Below are 24,951 nucleotides of genomic sequence, written 5' to 3'. Positions count from 1 at the left end.
AATGGTTTTTAAATCAAAAAATCCAGCGCAGCTAGATATGGGAGCACTGAAGACCTAAATTCAAATATGGCTTCAGACACTTAACATTTCCTCGCTATATGACCCTGAGCAAGTCACTTCACCCCCAATTGTCTCCACAAATAAATAAATTGAAAGACCTGTCTCTGTCATTGGTTATATAACAGATAAATCAGTTCCCTGAGCCTCAGTTTCCTCATCTGTAAAATGGAGGGGTTGGATGAGATCATCTCTGGGGTCTTTTCCAGCTTTAAATGTATAGTGCTGTGATTATTTTTTATCATTATTATTCTCTAAGGCAGAGAAAAAGCAAGTCCCTGCTCTTTCCTTCTCTATTCTTTAGCTTTTAAGGAGAACAGACAGAAAGAACGTTGTCCTGGAAAACAATCAGGGGACTGAGTTCTCTCTAAACTTCTGCTACTCATTCATTGTACAACTTTGTTGCACATTTTTATCACAAATATATTATGATTATTATAAATATGTGTGTGTGTGCTTTGCCTCCCTGAAACTCAGTATCCCCAACTATAAAATACCAGGGTTCTTTGCCTTTTTAAGTCCCCTTTGGACTTCTTGGTAGTGTAGTAAAACCTAGGGACTTATTGTCATTTAAATGTATATAATACAGAGTATAAAGGAAACCAACTACATTGAAATTTGGTTTACAAGCCAAGTTTGGGACTCTCAGTTAAGAATGCTTGACAGATAATCTCTAAGGTTCTTTCCACATCAGGCCAAAAGGACAACTGTCTCTGATGCTTATGTTCTACAATGAAACCACTTAAGTACCCACAAGTCCATCCACATGCTGTACCCCGAAACCTATCCCTATTATTCTTTCCCTTCACAGAAGTAATATAGGCAATTTGGGGTGGGAGAGGGAAGAGTAGTACAAGACCTTTCTTAGATATCATCATGACCTAGAAGCTAAATGAGTCTCCCTGCTGCAGCTATTACAAATACCCATCTATCTCCCCTGGAACCCTAAGGGATTAAGATAGTGGAGCCAAGGTGCTGTTGCCTCCAACCCTAGCCCTTTTAAGGAACTGTTCTTCTCTCTCAGCTCCCTCCTCCTCAGCAACACTAAGCTTTGCCTTTCCTTAAAATCTCCAGGGAGTTTTCTCAGCCTTCTAACTATAGTTTCTTGCCCCTCTCTGAATACCCTTCCCTCCCTTTTCTCCATCTCAATAATCTATACGTCTATAGATGAACACTCGCCTTCACTAGCCTCTTGGATCCTAAAGCTGATTATTCATCCTGCCCTCTCCATTCTCTGCCCCATTCATCTTGTTCTACGGCCAACGTGGGCTCAAGAGAAATTTGAGTAGTTGGAACATTTTGGGGGGAGGAGAATGGGAGAGTGAGACAGGCAGGAGGAAAAGGCATTCATCTGCCCTAGGGATCAGCAGTTCTAGAAACTTAATAGAAAGAGCAGTGGGCTAGGAAATGGGAGTCTTTATTACTAGTCCTGGCTCTGTCATTAACAAGCCTTGTGGCTTTACCAAATCATTTCAGTTCTCTCTGCTTCAGTGTACTCATCTGTTGAATGGTGGCAGTGGGTGGAAGGTCAGCTATCATGGTCTCTTTAACAATGAGAGTTTCCCTGTATTACAAAATTGTGTCATCAGGATCATTGAAAAATGAAAAACTGATGATCGCATGATCAATGAAAGACACATGGCAAGTGAAAACAGGATGCACCATATTACTGACAATGCCCTATAGTAGTTGAGGAGCGGGACCGTGAGCTAGAGGAAGGAGAAGTGTTTCTGGTGTCAAAGGACTCTGGTTCAAGTCTCTGCCACTCACAGCCTATGTAATGCCAGGAAAGTCTATGGGTTTCAATTTTCTCACTGCTAAAATGAAAGGAATTGGTCTAGATAGCTTCTAATATCTCTCCTGATTCTAGATTTCTGATCATACTATATCATCAAGGATGATAGGAAAGGATACAGTTTGGTCATGTAACAATGGTGACAGATAATACTCAAAGAGCCTGTGTGCTAGGAGTTGACATGTGAAATGACAAAGTCAGGAGTCAAAAAAATATTTTGACAATGTTGAGTCCACGCTAAGAAGTGTAGAAATAAATGTAAACTATCTTAGTTGGGTTCAAAAATCAATTTCACAATGTGGGGAATAGAGATAAGGTGAAGAACTTACAGGAAGGTATGAATTCTTTTTCTGTATTTTATTATTTCTGTGTTTCCCCATGACCTAAATAATATGTGCTGGCTCATATCTACTTGAGCCTTGGCCAACTAGAAACATATTTATTTAACCTGAGCTGATGACATTTATTGGTATTTGACATTTATCGATATTTAGTCTATTAGCTGGACCACTATCTGCTTGATTAAGCCTGAAGGCCTGACTTTCTATTTCCTAGAAATCAGGAGATTTCAGGGAACAGAAACCTTCCATTCCAATCTCCCCAAATAGCATTAACCAATTAGATGCCTCCCCCTCCCCTTCTCAATGCTCTCTTACTTGTGATGTAATTTCTTGTATAAAAGCTATGTATCTTTATTACTTCTTTAGCCCTCCTACTGCGAGCTTTCTCTTTCTTATCTCGGGATGGGACAGGATTTTCAATAACCAACTTTTCTGCCTTCTACTGAGTGATCTCTGAGTAGTCATTTTGGGTAAGGGTCTTCTACATCCCTTACAACAACAATAGGATATGATTAGACAGTAGCTCACCTAGAAAAGATCTGGGGGATCTGCCAAGTTCACTATGAATGAACTGTGTGATATGAAACCCCAAGAAAATAAATGCAATCTTAGGAGGCATAAAAGAATCATGCTCTCCAAAACAAAGGAGGTGACAGTTCTGTTGAATTCTGTCTTTGTCAGACTCTCTCCAAAGGAGAATAAACAGGATGGTGATAGGTCTTAGATGCAAGCCATATGAGGATCAGGTGAAGAAGTTAGGAATGTTTATGTGGCAGAAGAGAAAATTTTCTATTGACTGAAAAGGGTCACTGTAACTTATTTCAAGTATTCAAAGGAATTCCCATGGGAAAAAATGCCCCCCCCCTCCACAAGGGAAATCAACACATGAAAGAAAACTGAAAAAGATGGAAAGAAACAGAATTGTTAATTGCTTAGACCTGATCTTTCCTAACTCCCTTCGAAGGAAAAAAAAGAAGGAGGAGGAAGGGAAAGAGGAAGAGAAGAAAAGGGGAAGAAAAAGAAGAAGGAGGAGGAGGAGGGAGGAAGAAGAGGAGAAGGAAGGGGAAGAAGAGAGAGGAAGGTGGAGAGGAGAACCTCCAATATATTCAATGGAAATTAATTTATGCAAAGACATGGACAAGATTGCATAGAATAAGAAGGCATGGAAGGCTGCCCATTAGCTAAAGAATATTAATGAGATCATGGATATATTCAGGGTCTAAGCAATAAAATCTAAATCACATCCCATTCCATTTCTGTGTCTCAATTCACCCAATGGGGGAAGTAGGCGGAGTGGATGGGTGTGAGTGTGTGGGTGTGACAAAATCCCACCAAATCTGCTTGCCACAAGATCTTGGAATATCTATAGAGAATGCCTTGAAGAGACAAGAGAGAGAAAGAGCCATAGTATTATGTATTATGATTTTATGATTGATGAGAATCAATTCTAGTTCCTAACTGGGCAAAATCAGGAGATTATTCTGGGGCATGTGGCCCACTTTTTTAGAACTCTCACAGCCTAACAATGGCATAAGTACTATGCCAACTATGCCATGAATCTAACAACTCATATTGACAAAGTGTTATAAGGTTTACAAGGCTGAGGCCTGGGGTTGGCCAGGTGGAACCATTAAATCTGATCATAAATAGAGTACTGCATTCACTTCTGGGCATCTTATTTTAAGAAAGGCGTTGGTACATGGGGCAGTGTCCAGAATAGGAAGGGTCTTGAGTCCATATCATATAAAGATCAGTTGAAGGAACTGGGCAGTTTTAGTCTTAAGAAGAGAAGTTGTAAAGGAAGGGGAGAGGGAAAAGCAGCAATGTGATAATTATTTTCAAGTATTTGAGAGGTTGCCATGTAAGGAAAGAATAGGATTTGTTCTATCTGGTTCCAGAGGTCAGAAAAGGAGCAGTAGATGGGCATTGCAAGGTCAATTTAGGCTTGAGAGCAAACAAAATTTCCCAATAATCTGACCTGTGTAAGGTGGAATGGATTGCTTTGGGAACAGGATGAGGAGTTTCCCCTTATTGGAGGTCATTAAAGAGAAACTAGGTCATCACTTATTGGCTATGCTATAATGGGTCTATTTCAAGTTGGTCTAGATGGCTAGTTGAGGCCCTTTGAACTCAAAAACTCTGCAATTGTGTGATATTCACGGCCAGGAACAAGACAGCAAGATTTCATTTTGATGCTTTGTGATCCAATAACTTTCCTTGATAGAATTGGAAAGACATTGAGGGAGGGGAAGGGGAAAGAAAGTCAGGGAGTGTGTGTGTGTGTGTGTGTGTGTGTGTGTGTGTGTGTGTGTGTGTTTGTAGTTTCACAGAAGATCTAGATTATTAAAACCACTTTAAGTCCTATTTATAGCAGTGGGTGGGGAGCCAGACATCCAGTGCCCATTCTCACCCACTGACTTCAACAGTCAATTTCCCATTAAAAAAAAAAACAAGGGATCTCTTTGATGTGGGCAGCAGGACAGGGGCGAAAATATCCCTGTCTAAATATGGAAAGCAAGGCATTCTGCCATCTTCTGGCAGTGTCAGCAGGTTGAGCCTTATGGCCATCTTTGCCAACATAGTGTAGGGGGAGAACACTAGGCTAGGATTCAGAAAGTCAAGGTTCTAGCCCCTTCCCTGCCTCTAGCAAATCACCAAGTCTCAGTTTCTTCCTCTGTAAAATGAGAATATCAACCCTATCAACTTCACAAAGCTGTCATAGGATACAACACACAGAATTATAGAATCTCTGAGTTACAAAGGCTCTCAGAGGTCGTTCAGTACCTGTTCAATATAATGAATGTGATTATGTGTGTGTGGGTTTTTTATTTTGTTTTGGTTTTTTGTTTGTTTGTTTTTGAGGAGGCAATTAGGGTTAGATGACTTGCCCAGGATCACACAGCTAGGAAGTGTTAATTGTCTGAAACTAGATTTGAACTCTGGTCCTCCAGTGCTTTATCCACAGCTGCCCAATTGTGTTTTTTTTAAACTAATTTAGACAATGTAAAAACATAAGATACCAATAAACGTTAATTTTAAAAAACTAAATGAAAGAGATGATCAATATCAGGATCATATCAGAGGCAGCATAATATGTCAGACAGCTTGCTTCGAAATCAGGAAAACCTAAATCCAAACCCAGCCTTTCCACACACTAGCTATTTTACCCCAGGCAAATCACTTAGCTTTTTAGTATTCTAGGAAATACTCTTAAGACTATACATTGCATAGAAGATGAGATTTACTTTGGTAGCAGGGAAAAATCTCATCTGGGAGTTTCCAATACAAATGAAAACACATGTCCAGTCCCCCTCCAGCTCAATGGTACGGTGGAGAGAAAGTTAAACTTGGAGCCAGGAAGACCTGAATTCAAATCTAATCATGGACACTTAGTTGTGTGACCCTGGCCAAGTTACTTAAAGCTCTGTCTGCCTCAGTTTCCTCATTTGTAAAATGAGGATACTAGCACTTACCTCCCAAGGTTATTGTGAGGATAAAAATAGCATAAAATTTGCAAAGCGCTTTGGCTCCAGTGCTTAATAAATGCTTGTTTCTTTCCTTCCTACGTCCTTCTTTTAGTTCTAGAGGTAGAAAATATCTCATTAAAGCTGAGTCTCAAAGTGATGGTGAAGTGATGGTGAAGTCGCAGAGATGAGATTTGAACCCAAAGTCCTCTTCAGCATTCTCTCTACTAGACCACATTGCCCACTGCTTCCACCCCCCAGAGGAGCGGGCTCCAGGTGCCAGCTTGGAAAAACCATTTTGGGGGAGGGAGTGAGCTGGGCTCACAGTCAATGAAGTGAAAAGTGCCCTGTCTTCAGATGCCTCGAGGCAGCAGGTGGACAAGTGAAAGAAAAGCTCTTGGACTAGATGATCCCCCAAGATTCCTTCCCGATGTTACTCTATGATCCTATGACTATATCTGCTCTTGATTCCTTGGTGGCCAACCTGCATCTGCCGATGAACACAAGGGGGTGCTAAGCAGCCACCAGAGCCAGCCATGGCTGCGACTCAGTCAAGCCCGCGATTGCTATATTTATCCGGGTTTCCGTGTAGCCACATCACAATCACTGCTAACATTCGTGCGGGGCTTTGTGGTTACAAAGTTCCCGACATGTAATTTTTTTTCACCGCAGAGATTGTTCAAGGTCACACACACAAGTGGCAAAATCGAGACTTGAACTGTGGTCCTTTGACTCCCAGATCAATGTTCTTGATAACTGTATAACCACACGATCTCCTTAAAGACTCCTATAGCCGGACTCAAGGCGGATAATATGTGTGTTTATGTATCTATAGAAATACATATGTGTATATAGAAATACATTTATATCTAGTATGTGTACATATACACATATATTTGCATAAAATCACTCAGCAATAATAAAATAGCTAATATGTTTAGAGCTTTTTTAATATTTGCAAAGTATCATCCGTGTTTTCCCATCTGATCCTTTACAACAAATCCTGAGAGCCATTCAGTGCCCCATTTTGGAGATGAGAAAACTGAGGCTGGAAAGTTAAATTACTTCTGAAGGTCACACAGTTAGTCATTATCTAAGACAGGAGTGAAATTCAGGTCTTTCTCCAAGACTCTTCCACCTAATGTCTAAGCTACTTATTACCCTCCCAAAGAAATAATAGGAGGGCTGAGATTAGTGCCCAGACCCCAGAAGGCTTCTAGGGTCCAAGTGTCACCATATTCCTTCCTTCAAGGTTTTCAATAGAAGATTAGCTTACTTCATTTAGGTAGAAAGTGTTTTGGGGTTTGAAGAGAGGGAAATATATATGTATGTATGTATGTATACATATGTGTGTGTATATATGGGTGTATATATATGGGTACACATATATACATATATACATACACATACACACTATATATATATATATATACATACCAGGTAATACATATATTTCCTCTAAACTTTCTAGCATATATGTAAGTATGGATATATGTTACATAGATGTATATGTATATATGTGCCATGTCTGATCAGAAATACTGGAAGAGAAAAATTCAGTAGCTATACCTAGGAAGGAAATCCCATATATCAATGGAGAGGGTAGGCTGGCTAATATCCAGCTTCAGCCTGATAATCTCATTTTCAAAGAAAACCTTCTCGTAGAAGTCATTGACCAGATCAGTCAGGAAAGATACAAGAAGGAAATAAAGGCTCTATTCCCAGGACCATTGACTGTTATTTGCATTAGCCATCAGATAGCCTACCTCAAACAGGAAAATGAACACCGGCTTATTTAAGAATCAGAAGACTTGACCTTAATCAAAGCATCCTGCTGTTTGCTAACTTCATGATCATAAGAAAGTTACTTTATTCTTTCTAGACTCAGTTACTTCATCTATAAAATGGGAGTAGTAGGCACAAATCCAATCAGATCATAGAATTGTAGACTATTAATTCTGACTGTGAGGCACCTGGCAGATTCCAGCACTGGAGGTCACAGGATTTAGGTACCTTAGAGAAGGACTAATCCAATGCCTTTGTCTGAAAAGTGACTTGCCTGAGTATGAAAAGAAAGATTTGGGTGCTCAGACTAAAAACTTTGGGATCTTCCCAGTAGCCCATGCCAACCAGAGACCATCATTCTGTTCATCCTTGGGGGGTGGCACAACACACTGGATTATAACCATCCTGCTGCCTAGGGCCAGTGGCAAAATGGGGGGAACTTTAGGTTGAATTATAAACAGGATCTCCATTCACTTTGTATAAAGACCCCAGACATGGCCCCCCCAGTCTGTCCCACCATGCAGTGTTTGCTTCCCTAAGGATCTGAAAAGCAAACCAGAAGGGCCCAGGAGGGATTGCAGAGGGAGATTACAGAAATCTCTGCCTCCTTTGCCACCTGCACCATCCCAGGACACAGGGCCCCACACAGGGAAAGAAAGAACAATACACAATGAGTCAGAACCGTAGTCTCTTACTCCATCAGGTGTTCAAGCCCAGCAGAGGCAAAATGGCTGGCATCACAGCTGTGTGGACATGCCCTCTCTGCTGGCACCTGCCCATCCACTCCCTCTACCCCACCCCAGGGGCCTATTGTCCTCAAGCTGGATGCCCTGGGGCCCTCACCGTGGGACCCCACCCCAGACTATACTCTCTGACCACTGTTCCAGAGCTTTCCTTCCAACTTCAAAAAAAAAAAAAAAAAAAAAGTACCTTTCTAAGTCCCATCCCCTGAGGGGAGTTATCTGTGAATACACTAAGGACTAACTAAGGCCTCCGGAGTTATCCCCTCTCCCCTAAGGTAGCATATTTACATTTTAATGGGGTCCTCCTGGAGATCTATCTGAGAATTACAGAATGTTCAAACTGGAAGGGATTTAAGAGGCCATCTAGTCCAAGCTCCCCATTTTAGATGGGAAGGGACCCAGAGAAATAATGTGTCATAGACACCAAAAAAAGACATCCAGCTAGCTGGATTGAAACCAAGGTGTCCCTCCTTAACCCAAAGGGACAATGACAGCTCTATTTATTCCTGAAATCAGCCCCATTGATTCTATCTCTTCCTGGACACAATCATCCAGATGCTCCCCCATTTTCTCTCCTTTTCTTTTCTCTTTTTTCTTTCTTTCATTTTCAATCCTCTCTTCTTTTGTAGTCTTTCTTCTTTTTAAAAAAATTTTTGTGTTGTTCCATTTCCCCAAAATTCTCCAGGACCCAGACTTTTTTTTCTCCTCTCTAACTCTTCCTTTGGTCTGCCATTTTCCTAAATAAATACCTTAGCCTTTGCCTCAACCCATATCCCAGTAAAGTTATCAGAATCTCTTGGCCTTTCCTCTTTCCTAGGTCATCCCATTCAATCATTCTGGCATCTCTGAGGGCCCAAGGGAGTTTGATGATTTCCATCACACGCTCTGGAAAATGGGTAGAAAATAATGGTAACTGAGCAGCCTGGAAAACTGATCTCCCAGGCTCAGGGATTCCTTTGGCCACTAACTGGGTATGCGACCGAGAGAATGCTTTCTCTTCTTGGTACCTACCATATCTGGTGATGAGAGAAGAGATATGAGTTACAGAACAAAGGCTAAATAAAGATGCAATGTCAGTAAGGCAGCATTTATTAAGAACATACTATGTACTAGATATTAGGCTAAAAGCTGGAGGTACAAAAAAAGGGCAAAAGCCAGTCCCTGTTCTCAAGGAGAACAATGAACATTTCACAATGTTAAGTCGGATTTTGGGAGAGACCAGACCAACCACCTTTGCCTCCCATGTTTTCCTCTGTTGAACTATTAATTTCAACAAATTTGACTACTGAGATTAAAATAGACTGATGGAACCCAACTGCAGGTTTGCGGTCTTGAGAAACCCAAAGATCCAGAGTAAAGAAGGGGTTAGAATGTAATAGGAAGAAGAAAAAGGAAACCAAACACTGTAATTTTAATAACCTTAATTGTCCTTGAACTACCTTTTCTTTTTTTGAAAAAAGAGGGACTATGAGTGCAGAACATTGTATATGTTGTTAGGCTCAACTAATAAATTGTTAGTTTTATTGAAATATTCTTTCTTTTTAGATTTGTTGTAACAATGGACAACTTACTGGGCTGGGCAGGGGAGAAGGAGATATTTGGAAATTCAGGTGATATAAAAGAAAAAGATAACAATATTGAGAAAGTAGGGAAAATGTTAAAACAAAATGGAAGAAGTCAAGCCAATCCCCTATCCAAAAGCTGGTAAATCCCCTTGATAACAAAGATTTTTTTTATCATACAAGTTATATTATATTGAATACTTTGCTCCAAAATACCCATGGCTCCATAGTCTTCTTGATGGGGACATTCCATTCACTGATACATATTATAGCCCATCCATTCCTACCCAGACTCTATTACACATCCTGACTATATTCTCCCTTAGCATCATCTCCAGCATTCCCCCAATATATTTCCTTTTACATTGCTAAATTTCTGAATCCAAAATGTAATGTTTTAGAGGGGGGATTGTTGGAATACATCAGGATTCCACAGAACACGGGACTCGGTTTGATCTAGTGTATGGAAGGAGTCTTGAGGAGGGTGGGAAAGGCAGAAGGCCTGAGTTCAAATCTTACTTCTCCCACTAGTTGATCCTGGGAAGTAACAACTTCTCAGGGGACCTCAGTTTCCTCATCCAAAGAATCATTGGCATCTAAAAGACGCTCTTACTTTTCTATGCTCCTCTGTTCTTAGGACCTCTTAGTTTCAATTCTTCCTCCACAAAATGAAGAGATTGGACTAGATTGGTCCTAAGGTCTTTTTCAAACTTAATCTATGATTTGAACATCTCAAGTGCTTACTTCCTATGTAACCTAGGATAAATCACCTAATTTCCTCATGCCTCAGTTTCTTCAACTGAAAAATGAGTTTGGACTAAGTAGTTTCTGAGGTCCCTTAAAGTTCTACCTTTTTGATTCTATGTTAATATAGTTCTAAAATCCTGTTTCAGTATTTCTCTCTCTCTCTCTCTTTTTTTCTCTCTCTCTCTGTTTCTCTCTCTCCCTTCTTCCCTCTCTATCTCTCTCTGTGTATTTATGTCTATGTCTATCTGTCTAAATCTGTCTGTCTATCTGTCTCTCTCTCTCTCACAGACACACACACACACGGCCCCAAGACAAATGGGATCAGTCTGACTCCCATCTCCCCACCTTCTCATGCGCCCTGTTACATTTCACAGCAAAGTCTCTAAGACAACACTAAATGTGCCTAAATGTGATGAATGCTCAAGCAATGCTAATCAACAAGCATTTACTGAGTTCCTACTATGGACAAGACCATTGGCTAGATGTGAAGAAATATAAAAAACAAGAATCCAGCATTACTACTCTCAAGGATTATGGGATCATAGTATTTAGAGATCAAAAGGGCTTTTGTTCTTGTTCATTCTCAATCATGTCTGACTCTTCCCCATTTCAGTTTGGGAGATCAACCACCTCCAATATAATATCTAATAATATCTAATATCCAAAGACATGAGAGTGGTTTGCCATTTCTTTCTCCAGTCTATTTTATAGATGAGGAAACTGAGGTAAATAGGATGAAGTGACTAACTCAGGATCACACAGCTAGTAAGTGTCTGAGGAAGGATATGAATTCAGATCTTCCTGATTCCAATCCTGGAATTCTATCCAAGGTACTACTTAGCTGTCCATGGAAGGAGCCTTAGAGATCATCTAATTCACTGCCTTCAGTTTACAGATGAGGAAACTGAGGCCCCAAAAGTGGAGTACTGCCAATGACAGAATAAAACAAAGCCAGGATTTCACCTCAACAGATGAACGGATGAACTAGAGCATCTCAAATCCTCTAACTTTGGACCCAAAGAATTTCCAAATCTAGTAGGGGAAAAGCAAGACTTAAACATGTGTGGAATTAAATAACAGCTCAAGATTTAAATAACAGTTCAAGATGGGCATAACCAAGATGTCTCAAGGCAGCATGTGATTAATGGCTGAGTGGGTGGCACAGACAGTGGGAGAAGAGGAAGGAGGAGAAAGCCCTGCAGGCCAGCCAGACTGAGGAGGGAAAACATGATGGAGGAAGCGTGCTTTAGGCTGCATCTGGAAGGCTGGGCAGGATCTAGAGAGGCAGAGAAGCTGTTCCAGGCAGGAGCCAACAGGAGAGAAGGGAAAGGTCAAGAATGAACTGATATGGCAGGAAGGGAGGATCCATAAAAGGGGAAAAGAGGCTGGAAATGACTAGGAGGGAGAGCTCACCCACAGATTGGTACAGAGGATTCCAGAGTGGGTACAAGGCTGGAAGTTTTGAGTTTTGAGACCATCTAATCCCATCTCAATTGATATACAAGGAAACTGGGAACTGGAAAATGTAAATGATTACACAAGTAATAGATGGCACAACCAAGATCTGAACCCTCATCCCCAACTCTAAATTAACTGTACCATGATGCCTACTCATTCTGGGGAGGGCTCAGGGTGGTCCCTAATAATCAAGAAGGTAATCTACAGTTATTGTTCAGTCACTTCAATCATGTTCTATTCTTCATGACCCCATTTGTGGTTTTCTTCAGCCCCAATTTCACAGGTTTGTTATGAATATCCAATGAGATAATAGATGTAAAGTGTTTTGAAATCCTTAAAGGGTTATGCAAATGTTAGCTATAATTATTTTATTTTTGCATTACTATGTTGCCAACATGGTATCCAACATGTTGCCCACACACAGTGTTTAATAAGTATTTGTTGATTGACTGATAGTAATCACTTGAAAATGAATGATTACATGAGGAATTGCACTTTAGATTGGGGGGGATGGGGGAGGCTTCATTTGCCAAACTAAGCAGTATGGACTTTATCCTGAAGGTAACTGGAATCCAACTGAAGGTTTCGGAGCAGGAAGAAAGTGATATTTAAAGGAAGAATTGAAGAAAAGGTTTAAATAAGAAAGAAACTAGCAGTAGAATAGATTAGAGGTTGAAAGAATAGTTAGGAAGAAAATACAATAACCCAGATGTGATGGGGTGATGGCTTATACTCCAGGGGTGGCAATAGGAGAGAAGAAATAGAGAACATTGAAAGAAACACTAAAAGAAAAGGATTGTGGGGAATGGGAAGTCAAAATCAAAAGTTTGGTTTGGGAAGAGGGATTTTATTTTAGCACAAATGATTGGGAAGATTATAAATGATGGCATCATGGACAGTTTCTAGGAGAACAATATAGATCCCATGGTGGACATACTGAGTTTAAGGATCCAACAAAATATCCATAGAAGTACAGATGCAAAAGGAATCAGTTGTGAATGTGGGATGGAGGCTCAGGAAAGATGTCAGAACTGTAGGTATAGATTCAGGAATTGTCCTTTCAGAAAAATGTGAAAGTAGATTAAATCTTCAAGGAAGAAAATAAAGAGAACAGAAAAGCAAGGAGGTGAAAAAAGCCCCAAGTTTAAGGTTGGGGGAAGAAGCAGTTGGAGAAATATTAAAGACACATTGCTTAAAAAAATTATAAGGCTCCCCAAATGCCCCAACTCCCCCCCTCCCAGGTCTCATAATTGCTTAAGAACCAGGCACATATTTTCCAACCTAATGGTCATATTGGACAATGAAAAAGGTGGAGCTACTCCAATGCTAACTGGCAAATAAATCCCTCCCAGGGGTCACATCTGGGGCTCTCTCTTCCATCTATACCCTCTCTGTTAAACAAACTCCCTGAGATCTTCTCCAAGGCTCTTCCCAAGGCAGTCCTCTGGTAGGGTTCTTGTGCTCAAATTGCTTTTACTGTGTCCCCTTTCTATTTGTTTGTTGCTTTCCATTCTTTCTTTCTCATTGTCTAAAACCCTGCCTTTAGAGTGTCCTCTTCTTAGTGACTAAATTTCCCATCTTAGTCAGAGACCCAAGGGGGAAAAAAATCTCATCTCTTTGCTGAGAGGCTTCTCAGACTGAATGGGAAGGAGGCCATGGGAAGGAGGGAAGGATGGAGAGGAGACATATCCCTCTTCCAGGAGAGCAATGGGGAAAGCCTTCAACTTGGAAGATGCAGGATCAGTTTCCCATTTCTGTAACTCTCCCCTATGTCACCCTAGATGATTGATTTAACTTTTCTCTGAGTCTCAGTCTCCTATATAAAATGAATAGTTGGATTAGATGGCTCTTGGGCTCCTGTCTGGTAGATTCCCCACTACCACATGGGAGTGCTCTCTCTAGAACCTTTCCCCTCAAGTCTTAAGGTAGGGCTTGAGAAGGAATTAAAACTTTCCCCATCCAAGGCTGTGACATCACTAGTTATTCATTTTTCCCTGGGTTGGGTCTGTGTGATTACATCAGCCCAGGCTGCCTTCTCTACTCTGTGCCTCCCTGCTCATTGAAGCAAAGCACGATTGGTCAAGAGTCCCAACCCAGCGGCTCCCCAGCTCTCCATTCTGTTGCTGAGTTATATCTGGAACTGTTGCCTAGAACCACAGATTAATAAGTGGCCTTTCATTTATACTAGATCATGAGGGTCAGGACTGGAAAGGTACCTTAAAGACCAATTAACGTGAGCACACAGCTCCTTCTCATTTTACAGAAAGGAGACAAAGATGGAGAGGGACACAGAGGCTTGGCCAAGGTCTCAACAGAGCACTGGACTTAGAAAGAATCCTCTTGCTTCAGATGCCAATTAGCTCTAGGACCCTGGGCAAACAGGGCATGTAACCTTTCTGGACCTCAGTTTCTTCACTTGTAAAATAACCTCCAAGGTTCCTTTCAAGTTTTCCTCTGATCTTAATGCTCTATGACCATAGACAGCCAATAACAAAGTCAGAATATAAAGCAAGATACTCTGGCAGCAAACCCCAAACTTTTTCCTATACACTGAGCCATTTCTTCATTGGAGAGGGTGGGTCTTTGCTTTCCCCTCCAGTGTATAGCACAATATCAGGATGTGATCAGGATGTGTGTGTTTGTGTGGTTGTGTATATATATGGTTGTATATGTGTGTATAGTTTGTGTTTATCTGTGTGTATATATGTGGTTGTATATGTGTGTGTCTGTATGTCTGTGTTTGTATGTGTGGCTGTGTGTATATGTGATTATGTGTGTGTGGGAGATAAGTCCTAGAACCTCAGGATTGGGAGAAGCCTGTAAGGCCATCTAATCCTAACAAAAACTAAGCAAGAATCCTTTTGAAAATATTTCCAACAAAAACTTATTCCTGGGAACAACCAGGAGAAAAAAATGAGTTCAGGCCCCCTGGTCCTAGCCAAGAAGTGTAGGGGTCTAGAAGCAGCATTGCTGAATGTAGAGAAGCCCAGAGAGCCAGAAGGCAGATATCTCCAAAAGAAGACAGCAGAATGTGGGAAGAATCCCGAGTTTTGCCCCCCCTCCCCTCAGTTCTACCACTATGGGAAGATCCTGAGCAAGTCTCCTCACCTGTAAAATGGTGAGATTGGACTTTCTGGTCTCTAAAATGCCTTACAGTTGGAAACATGCCCATCACCCCATATCCTACCAGCAGAGTGGAGTCCAAAGGATAGTAATCCAAAACTTGCCTCAGATAAACTTACTAGCTTGTGACTTTAAACAAGTTGTTTTACATCTGAATCCCCATTTCCTTATCTGTAAAATGGGAATAATAATAGTGCCAACCTCCCACTGTGTAAAGTGCTTTGCCAGCTTTAATGTGAGCCGTCATTACAACTTATCACTAACTCTCCATCTCTCCAGAAGCCACCTTGCCTCCCAATCTCTTTGCTTTTTCATTTTGGTCTAAGTCTCATTTTCCTTGCTTTTACCTTTGATGGGGCTCTTGCACAGCTTACTTCAGAATCACTCAATTTCAGACAAAAACCCTTAGCAGCCACCTATTCTGACCCAAACTCATTCTCCATTTTGTCTCTACTTTCCATTATTTTTATTTTCCCTTACAAGACTCATATCGCTCTATCTCTCTCTGTCTTCCTTCCTCTGTCTCTCTCTCCCTCCTTCCTTCTCTCTCTCTCTCCCTCCTTCCTCTTTCTCTCTCTCTCTCTCTCTCTCTCTCTCTCTCTCTCTCTCTCTCTCTCTCTCTCTCTCTCTCTCTCTCTCTCTCTCTCTCTCTCTCTCTCTCTCTCCCTCCCTCCCTCCTGCTTCTCCCCCCGCCCCGGTCTCCCTTCCTTCTGCTTTCTCCCTCCCTTCTTTCCCCTCACCCTCTCTCCCTCTCCTCCCCCAATTCTCTGTTTCTGGATTTTACCCAATCCCCTCATTTGCCTATGTTCCCATACTTTTCTCCTTTCCCAGCTTCCTCTCTGGATTCTCTCCTCCCTGGCTCAGCCCCTTCTCTACTTCCATCTCTCCTCTCTTTTCCATAGCTCCCATCCCATCTAGCATATATCACCTTCTTCAGCACTCTCCCTTTCACCTTCTGTCCTACTCTCTCCCCAGCTTCCTTGGCCAGCCATTTTTCCCTCCCTCCATAATCTTTATTGCCTGCATGACTGCTCAGGTTCTATATCCCATCTTCCCCTCAAAGGCATTCGCAGCTCGGCTGTTATTCTTGTATTAGCATTGAACCCATTAAAGCTAATTTGTTTGCCCTAATCTCCATTTATTTTTCCCTAGTTGATATTAGATTTCCTTCTCTATTGCTCCAGCATGATTTTCTCTTTGTCTTCCTAATGGTCTACCCCCCTCTCTCTTTCTCTATTAATCTGCCTTGGCTTCACCATGTGGTTTCAAGCCCTTTCTTTGCCTCCCCCAGCCCTTTAAATTAACCCTGTCGCCTCTGTCCCAGGAAGGGCCCCAATACAGTGATTTCTAAGGATGGAGCAGCTGCGAGTTTCAATGAACCTTCAAGCTTGGAATGAGAAGATGAGTCTTTTCTTTTTTTTTTTTTTCAAAAAACACCTGGGTCTCCTCACCTGGATCCCATCATCATCCTGTTTCAGAAACTTACTGCCTGTGTGATCTTGAGCAAGTCACTTAACCGCTCTCTTCCATGATTTCCTTAACTGTAAAGTATAGGAGTTGGGCTTGATGGTTCCTAAGGTCACTTTCAGTTCTAAATTTCTGATCCTATGGCTTTCCTATGACCTGAAAAACTCCTGTATATGATATCCATCCCTGTGTCTTCTTTCCACAAAATCTGGTCATTGGGAAGAATCTTGACATCATTTAGTGCAAAGCCCTGCCTGAGGCTTAAATTCCATCCACAACATCCCTGATGAGAGTAAATTATCATTAAGCTGGAGGACCCCTTAGTTTGTTTTCTTTCTCCTACTCTCTCCCTTTCCCTTTCCCTCTCTCCTATTGTCTCTATATCTTTGACTCTCATAAGCCTCTCTTTGTGTCTTTCTACTCTCTCTCTCTCTCTCTTTCTCTCTCTCTCTCTCTCTCTCTCTCTCTCTCTCTCTCTCTCTCTCTCTCTCTCTCTCTCTCTCTCTCTCCTCCTCCTCCTCTTCCTCCTCCTCCTCCCACTCTCCCCTTTATTTCTCTATTCTCCTCCATACTTCTCTTTGTGTCTCTGTGTGTGTCTCTATGTTTCTGTCTCACCTCCCTCTTTCTCTCTTGGTGATTTTGTTTCTTTTCTCTGAGTCCCTCTCCTCTCTTTCTCTGTCTTTTGTTTCCTCCCCTTCTCTCTCTATCTCTGTCTCTCAATCTCGGTGTGGGTGTCGGTGGCTGTTTCTGTCTCTTTCATATATCTTTATTTCCATATCCTTGAGGAATCTGGAAAATAGTTAAGCCCTGGAAAGCTTTTGCTCATTTCTTTTATTCCAATAAATTCCTGGGTCTCCATCTCCCCATCTCCAAAATCAAAGGAGTGGGGAAGGATCTCTAAGTTTTTTCGAATTGGAACATTTTATGAATATGCAAGCAGGGCAGATATCTGAGGCAGGGATTCGCCTTGGATTCGCCTTGGATTCATGGTCCTGCCTTCTCCTGATACATTGAGATTATTGGCCTGCGTTTGACTCACTGCCCCATCATGACTGCCAACTTGAATGTATTTCTTAGATGGTGTAACAGAAAGAGGGATGAACTTGGAGTCATGAGAGCTTAGTTCAAATCCACATCTTTCTCCTTACTCCTTGTGTAACCATGGGCAATCATTTCAATTCTTTGAGCCTCAGTTTCCCAATATGTAAAATGAATGCACTGGACTAACAGCCTTAAAAGTCTTTTTCAGCCAATCCTCCCCACACCTATCCCTAGACTGACATGAGAAGAGTTTCTCCAGGTCTCTCTTAGGATTCCCTTTTGGGGAGAGAGCTCTGAGCTCTCCCCGGGGCAATCTCCGGATTTAGTGATTTAGTATCTAGGTTGAGAGCAAAGTTTCCCCCACAATCCTGGAGAAATGAAATCTCTCCCAGTTTGGGAAGCCCTGAGTCTGGCAGGCTTTCTAGTGCTCACAAAATGTGTCTTCCTTATTTCTAATCTGGATCAGTCACTCCCCTTCATGATGGGTTCCATCTTCCCATGAAACTAGGGAGTAAAAGGCATCCAGAGCCTCTGTTCACTTTCCTTAAAGTAGACAAGGGGAGATAGAGTGCAGCCCTTCTCAGATGGCTGGACTCCCATCTCCCCTTGCCCACTCCAAGGAGAGATAGAGCTGACCAAAGCATGTCCCCTCTCACCACCCCAACTTTTAATCATGTCTTAGTTTCTTGCAAGGAGGAACCTCCTTCCTTGGAGAAGAGGACAGAAGGGGAGAAGAGAGAAGAGGGGAGGGGAAGGGAGAGGAAAGGAGAGAAAAGGAGAGAGGAGTGGAGAGGAGAGGAAAGAGGAGGGGAAAGGAAAGGAGGGGATAAAAGGGAAGGGGAGAAGAAAATAGGAAACTAAATTTTGCAGAGAATTTTTCACACATAAGATGAATACAGAGTAGAAATTGACTTTAAAGATTGTCTAAGTAAAGATTATTAACCGGGGGCCATGGATCCTTGAGATCTATAGACCAACCAAGGGGTCTATAGATAGACTTCAATAGACCCACAAACTTGAATGGGAAAATAATTTCATTTTTAATTTCAATATAATGGTTTCTATTTAATCCTATTTATTTTATTTTTAAAAACATCTTAAGAAGGGGTTCATGAAACAAAAAAAAAAAAGAAGAACCCATGTTTTAATACAATCCCTCTCCATTTTGTAGATAAGAAAACTGGGTTTTAGAGAAGCTAAGTTAACAGCTCAGAGTCACCTACAAGAGCTGGGATTTGATCCCAGTTTTCCCAAATCCCAAACTAGGACTATATACTAGGCAATACTGACTCTCAGGAATGACTCTCAGCAGTGACCAGCTGTTGGACAGGGGCATTGGCAGCTCATCTCCCCTCTATCACTTAAGCCTCCAGTTCCCCCAGATGTATTTATTACTAGGAATAATTCCAGGAATCCTGTGGCCAAATTATCCTCCTATCTTTCAATAGACATCCTGGGAACAAATGAGCAAAAGATCTAAAAAGAGCTACCTGGAGACTGGGTAGAAAAGTGCCTCAATTTCCCTACTGTGCTTGCTCCAGGCTTGACAACTCATAACCAATGAAGGTAAAGAGCCTGGTTTCATTCCCTCAGAGACTTAGCTTACAAAGTATGGGAATGGGATGTGTCCAAGACTCGTGGAAATCTATGCTCAATACCACAATGAGATCTTTAACCTAGACTGAGAAGAGGAGGGTCAAAATTGTGGTACCTTTGAAGGTTCTCCCCCAAGGTGAAATGGACTTTCTCTGGAAGTAGTATGGTCAGGCTAAGTATTTATTCTATGGCAGGAAGTATGCTAAACCAAAGACTTGCTAAAGATACTCAAAAGCTCACAATCTAATAGGGGAAACATTTGCAAACAATTATGTACATACAAGCTATAGAAAAGGATAAATTGGAGTTAATCAGGAGAGGAATGGCACACTGTAGGATTGCAAGTAGAGAGGCTAATGACCACTGTTCATGGATATTGATAGAGGGGGGTCCCTACTCAGGTACAGCTTGGACTCTATGGTCTTGAGATCACAAGGTCCTAGATCTGGAAAGGACCTTAGAGATCATTGAGTCCAACCCTGTCATCTTTCAGATGTGGAAACTGAGACACAAAGAAATTAAGACCACAGAGCCAGGAAATATCTGGGGCATTTTCTGAATCTGTCTTCTTTTCTCTAAGGTCAACACTTTTTCTGTTTTACCACACATTGTCAAGCTACTTAGAAGGTGATAAATCCCGAACTGGAAAGAATTTTAGACATGCCCCTTTCACAGATGTGGAAACTGAAACTCTGATTATGCAAGGAAGGGAGACAACTAGTAAATGTCAAAGGCAGGATTTAAATCCAGCTGTATACTGACTCTAAGACCTATACTGAAGATTTTTTGGCCTGTTGAGTTTGTTATTCTCTGCACTTGTGTTAAGATCCTCAACTGGATTTATTTTATTTCTTTGAGTGTTTAAGTACCTGCTCTGTATCTGATCTCATGCCCAGAGAATTAAGTGATTGTGATTTTTTTTAAGTACAATCTCTGCCCCCTAGAAGCTTACAGTCTATGGGGGCGATAACCATTTTCAGTCCTAAAAGTACACAAATAAATTGTATTTCAAGACTAGTAGAGGCTGTGGAATGATATTGTGGGTTTGTCAGGTGTTTTATTATTGTAAGAAATGGGAGTTGACTGGGAACAATAATAGGAGACAGATGGGCAGGTGTGGGGGCAGGGATAGTGATGGGGGTGGGACTAAGGAGTTGGGATGGGGGAGGGGAAGAGGGATGAATTGAACGAGGGCAGCAGCTGCACTAAGCAACCAAGCGAAAATCAGTTGATGTTGATTTAAAGGTAGTTAGAGATCAAGCCAAGGGATGAGGAGAAAGAGCCTCTTGTAGAACTCAGGTCTCAGGGTTTCAGGGTCCAGAACTCTGAAGTGTAGTGTTCTGGTTCGGAGTCATGACATTTCCAGCCTCTGTGTGCAGCGCCTCCCCCAAAGCTGGAATGCAATCCCCCCTGATCTGCCCCCCACAGAATTGGAGTTTCCTACTGAGCCCTGCTCAGCCACCAATTCCTATCAGAAGCATTTCCCCACCCTCCCAATTATCGACACTTCCTTTGTTACTTTAATAAATACTTTGTATCTGTGTGTTTGTGTGTGCACTGTGTGTTTCTCATTAGTAAAATAAGTTCATTGACTGTTGACATTATTTTGTTTCTAAATTGTATCCCTAGAGCTTAGTATATGATACATAGTAGATGCTTAATAAGTGGTTATTGAATATACGAGTCCAGGGAAAGGGGCAATTCATTTTATGTTCAGAAGTGCTACAAAGTGTATTATAGTTAGGAATGGAGAGGTGGGAAATACTTTGTATCTGTGTGTTTGCATATGCATATGTATGTTTCTCATTAGTAAAATAAATTCATTGACTGTTGACATTGTTTTGTTTCCAAATTGTATCCCTAGAGTCTAGTATATGATACATAGTAGATATTTAATAAGTGGTTATTGAATATAGTTGAGTCCAGGGGAAGGGACAATTCATTTTATGTTCAGAAGTGCTACAAAGTGTATTGTAGTTAGGAATGGAGGAATGTATCTGTGTGTTTGTGTGTGCACTGTGTGTTTCTCATTAGTAAAATAAGTTCATTGACTGTTGACATTGTTTTGTTTCTAAATTGTATCCCTAGAGCCTAGTATGTAATACATAGTAAATGTTTTATAAGTGGTTATTGAATATAGTTGAGTCCAGGGGAAGGGGCAATTCATTTTATGTTCACAAGTGCTACAAAGTGTATTATAGTTAGGAATGGAGGGGTGGAGAACAGTGAAGATTGTGTGATGGAGTAGATTGAATTTTTTTGACTCAATTTCAGGCTTGCGATTTGAATCTCAATTTTGATTCTTACTGGGTTGGATGATCTTGGGGAAGTCCCTTAAACTCTGTGCTTCACCATCCTCATCTGTCAAGTGAGTGGATTGGACTGGCCAGCCTCTAAGTTTCTTTCCTATTCTAAACATGATCCTGGGACTGTGCCTGGAGGCCAGTTTAAAAGGAGCCCAAATTCTCCCCTCCCCACCATCACACCAGCACTGGGATAGGGGGGAGAGCTGACTTGTGGGCTGGAACAGGTAGGAGCAAAACAAAAAAGGTTGATGTGTCAATCTTCTGAGCTGAGAACCTGCCGCTAAACTGAACACCTATAATTTATTTACCTGTGTGTTTAACTTGGCTGACTTTGAATGTTGAGCTGAAATGACTCACTATGGAAAAAGTTCAGGGAAAAGACAAAAGGCCCAGACCATAGTCTTTAAATCAGAAAGTATGGTCTTTAGGCTACCTTTCATTTCTTAGATGGTCAAAGTACCAAAAATAACTGTGGAGGGGCTTTTGTCTGACATTCCCTGGGAATCACAGAAAGTGATTTATAAGGACCAAAGAAATAGTGAATTTAAAAATGTTATGGCAATATATATAATCATGCCAAGAACAATAGGTCATAGTGTGTGTGTGTGTGTGTGTGTGTGTGTGTGTGTGTGTGTGTGTGTGTTGTAGCCAGGTCCTGTTTACTCAGCATCATCAGGGAATGGGGAGTTCGATTTAATTGAGTGTTGTAGTTTATATTGTACTTTCAACAGTATGCAATAAATGTGAAGCTCTCTAAGGGCAGGTGTTAAGTTGCTTTTCAGTTTTATATTCTCAGGATCTACTACAATGTCTTTTAAATCATGGATTTTAATGAATGGCATGGTATCCAGCTTTGACCAATGGTGGCAAATTGGAAAAGATTGCTCACTGCTTCACAAGTCAGAGGACCTGGGTTTAAAATGTCATCTTTGATACTTTTCTGTATGACTTTGGATGACTCTCTTACTGTCCTAGACCTCAGTTTCCTGATTTGTAAAAGCAAGATTTGAACTAGACATTCCTTAAGACTCCTTGCAAATCTAAAGCTATGAAGAATACTGATAATAATTATAATGCAATTACATAGAATTCTAGGGTTTACAAAGCACTTGCTTCATCATCATCCAGTGGGGGTAGACAGTATTTCCAACATTTAAAATATAGGGAAGAACTGAGCAGCCGTCTAGTTCAACTCATGTACAAAAGGATCCCCACTATAACAAATGGATAAAGGACTGTCCAGCTTCTTTGAAGATCACCCCCAAAAAGGAGAAACCCACAACAAGTATTATTATTTCTATTTTACAGAAAGGGGAGACAGAGATTTAGAATTCAGTAGCCAGGGGTCTAGGAGCATGTTGTTAAATTTTCAGGCTATCTATACCTATATTTTCAATTCTGTATCTTGGAAATCAATAAACACCATGAATCAGGCTTTAAATGATTGTTGATTGTCTAGACTTAAGAAAGTGATAAGAGAAAATGTTAATAATGCACATTAAACTTGCAAGTATGTCATGTGTACATTTGCCTCCTCTCCCTCTACCTAGTTGTTAAACATTTACCAGTATTCCAGTGGTTAAGCCCCTAGCCCAAGGTCCCACAACTAATAAGTCCCAGAGTCAGGATTTCAAGTCAGGTCTTTCTAATTTCTAGTCTGGCATTCTTGCGTCGATCTCTCACCAATTCTGAGATAAAAGGTTGAGCCTGTATTGACCCCAGGACAAGCTCTTGGAAGCCAGTTTCCAAGTATCTCCTTGATATCGGCCTGTTCTTTGCCTGTATCTATTTATCATGAAAGAAGAGCACAGAATGTACAGTTATTTGAACTTTCTGGTTGTCTAGGCTGCAGATAAATGAAGGTTTACTGAACATGTGTTTGGTTGAATAGATAGTTGGAAAGAGATGGTCATGGGGCTGTGTTAGACAAGGAAAGCTTAGTAAAGGCAGTGAGGGGACCCTTCCTACCTTAGCCAGAGTTTCTTCTCCCTGAAGCCCTCTGCATATCCTCCAGTTTTGGTGACAGGGTCAGAGCTAGGACTATGATGAGCATGTCCTCTAGCACCCCAACCTATCACAGCCTTCATCCTGAAATTTAGGGACAGACAGGGCTGTCGGAGGCTGCTGTGCTTCCTAATTGCCTATAGCCACCCCTCAGTAGCCCTTTTTTGTGATGGACATAACACATGCCTATTTGACTGGTTGGCACTCTTTTCCTACAATTGGGATTAAACTATCCTGTTGTCTCTCTGTCAAGATTCTCTTCTCATCCTAACCTGCTCTTAAAGTACCTACATTTATTCCCATCAGTCATCTCTCCCAAGAGTCACCCAGGATTCCCCTGTGAAGTATGTCAACAGCCTACCGGATCACCCATCAATCAAAGCCACAGTAGCTAGTTTACCATTATTCTTGCCCCAACCTCAAATCCACAATTAATTTGAGGGAGGGGGAGTTTTGCCCTAGAGACTTCTGTAGTCTTACCCACCTATCCTGCCTTCCTCTGCCCTAAGTTCCCCTCCCCCATCCACCCACATGCACAGAATCTACCTCTGCCACTTTCTCCTCCTCTCTTTGTGAAACAAATGCCAACTCCTCCCCTCCCACTGTGAACTTTCTGTCCCTAGAACAAGAACAGGTCAGGGCTGTTCAAAGTCCCAGAAAGGGCTGGCCAAGACAAGTGAGATCTCAGGAGAAGGGGCGGAGCCACTCAAGGAGAATGGACCTCGTGCCAGTCAACAAGAGGAGCTGTCAAGCCATGATGAACACCTGCAATCTTTTGGATGGCCAAAACACCCGATCTTTTGGATGGTTCAGGCTTTCCTGAATGGCTGACTGGAAGGAATGGAGCTATAAAACAATTCTCATCAAATTTTCTACCTCTCTGGGGCAGCTAGGTGGCACAGTGGATAAAGCACCAGCCCTGAAGTCAGGGGGACTGACTTCAAATGTTCAAATGTGACCTCAGACACTAAACACTTCCTAGCTGTGTGACCCTGGACAAGTCATTTAACCCCGATTGCCTTAGGGAAAAACAAAACAAAACAAAACCAAAAACTTTTCTATTTCTCTCTTGCAAATGCCTCTTGTACTAAACTCCATATCACTCAATATCAATCCAATGACAAAATAACAAATGCCCACTCACTATCATTCAAAAAACCTTTTAAATATAAAATGCACTAACAAAATAACCCGTTACCCTTTCAAGACTCCTCAGTACTGAGCTGGCTAACCATTGCCAGAATGATGGTATTTAGAAGGCTGTATCTCCTTTAATAATAGCTGATCTCAACAAGGACTTGTTTTCTTCATCTGTAGAATGAGGTTGTTGGACTGGATGACTTCTGAGATCCCTTCCTATTCTAGAGCTATACCTCAAAAGAGAAATGTTACATGTATCATCTATTTTAAGAAGGGAAGAAGGGTGTCTGAACTTGATTTTTTTTTCAATGTTTTCATGATT

At 41.4% G+C, this 24,951-nt stretch overlaps 1 protein-coding gene across 7 annotated transcripts in view; it reads right to left on the bottom strand.

The window, feature by feature from the left end:
* Positions 1-24,951, bottom strand: part of PAX8 (paired box 8) — a 79,713-nt gene that overhangs the window by 34,845 nt on the left and 19,917 nt on the right. The window lies entirely within an intron of this gene.

Source organism: Antechinus flavipes, chromosome 2 (genome assembly GCF_016432865.1).
Source record: "Antechinus flavipes isolate AdamAnt ecotype Samford, QLD, Australia chromosome 2, AdamAnt_v2, whole genome shotgun sequence".
NCBI lineage: Eukaryota > Metazoa > Chordata > Mammalia > Dasyuromorphia > Dasyuridae > Antechinus > Antechinus flavipes.
This window is presented reverse-complemented; position numbering and strand designations above follow the sequence as displayed.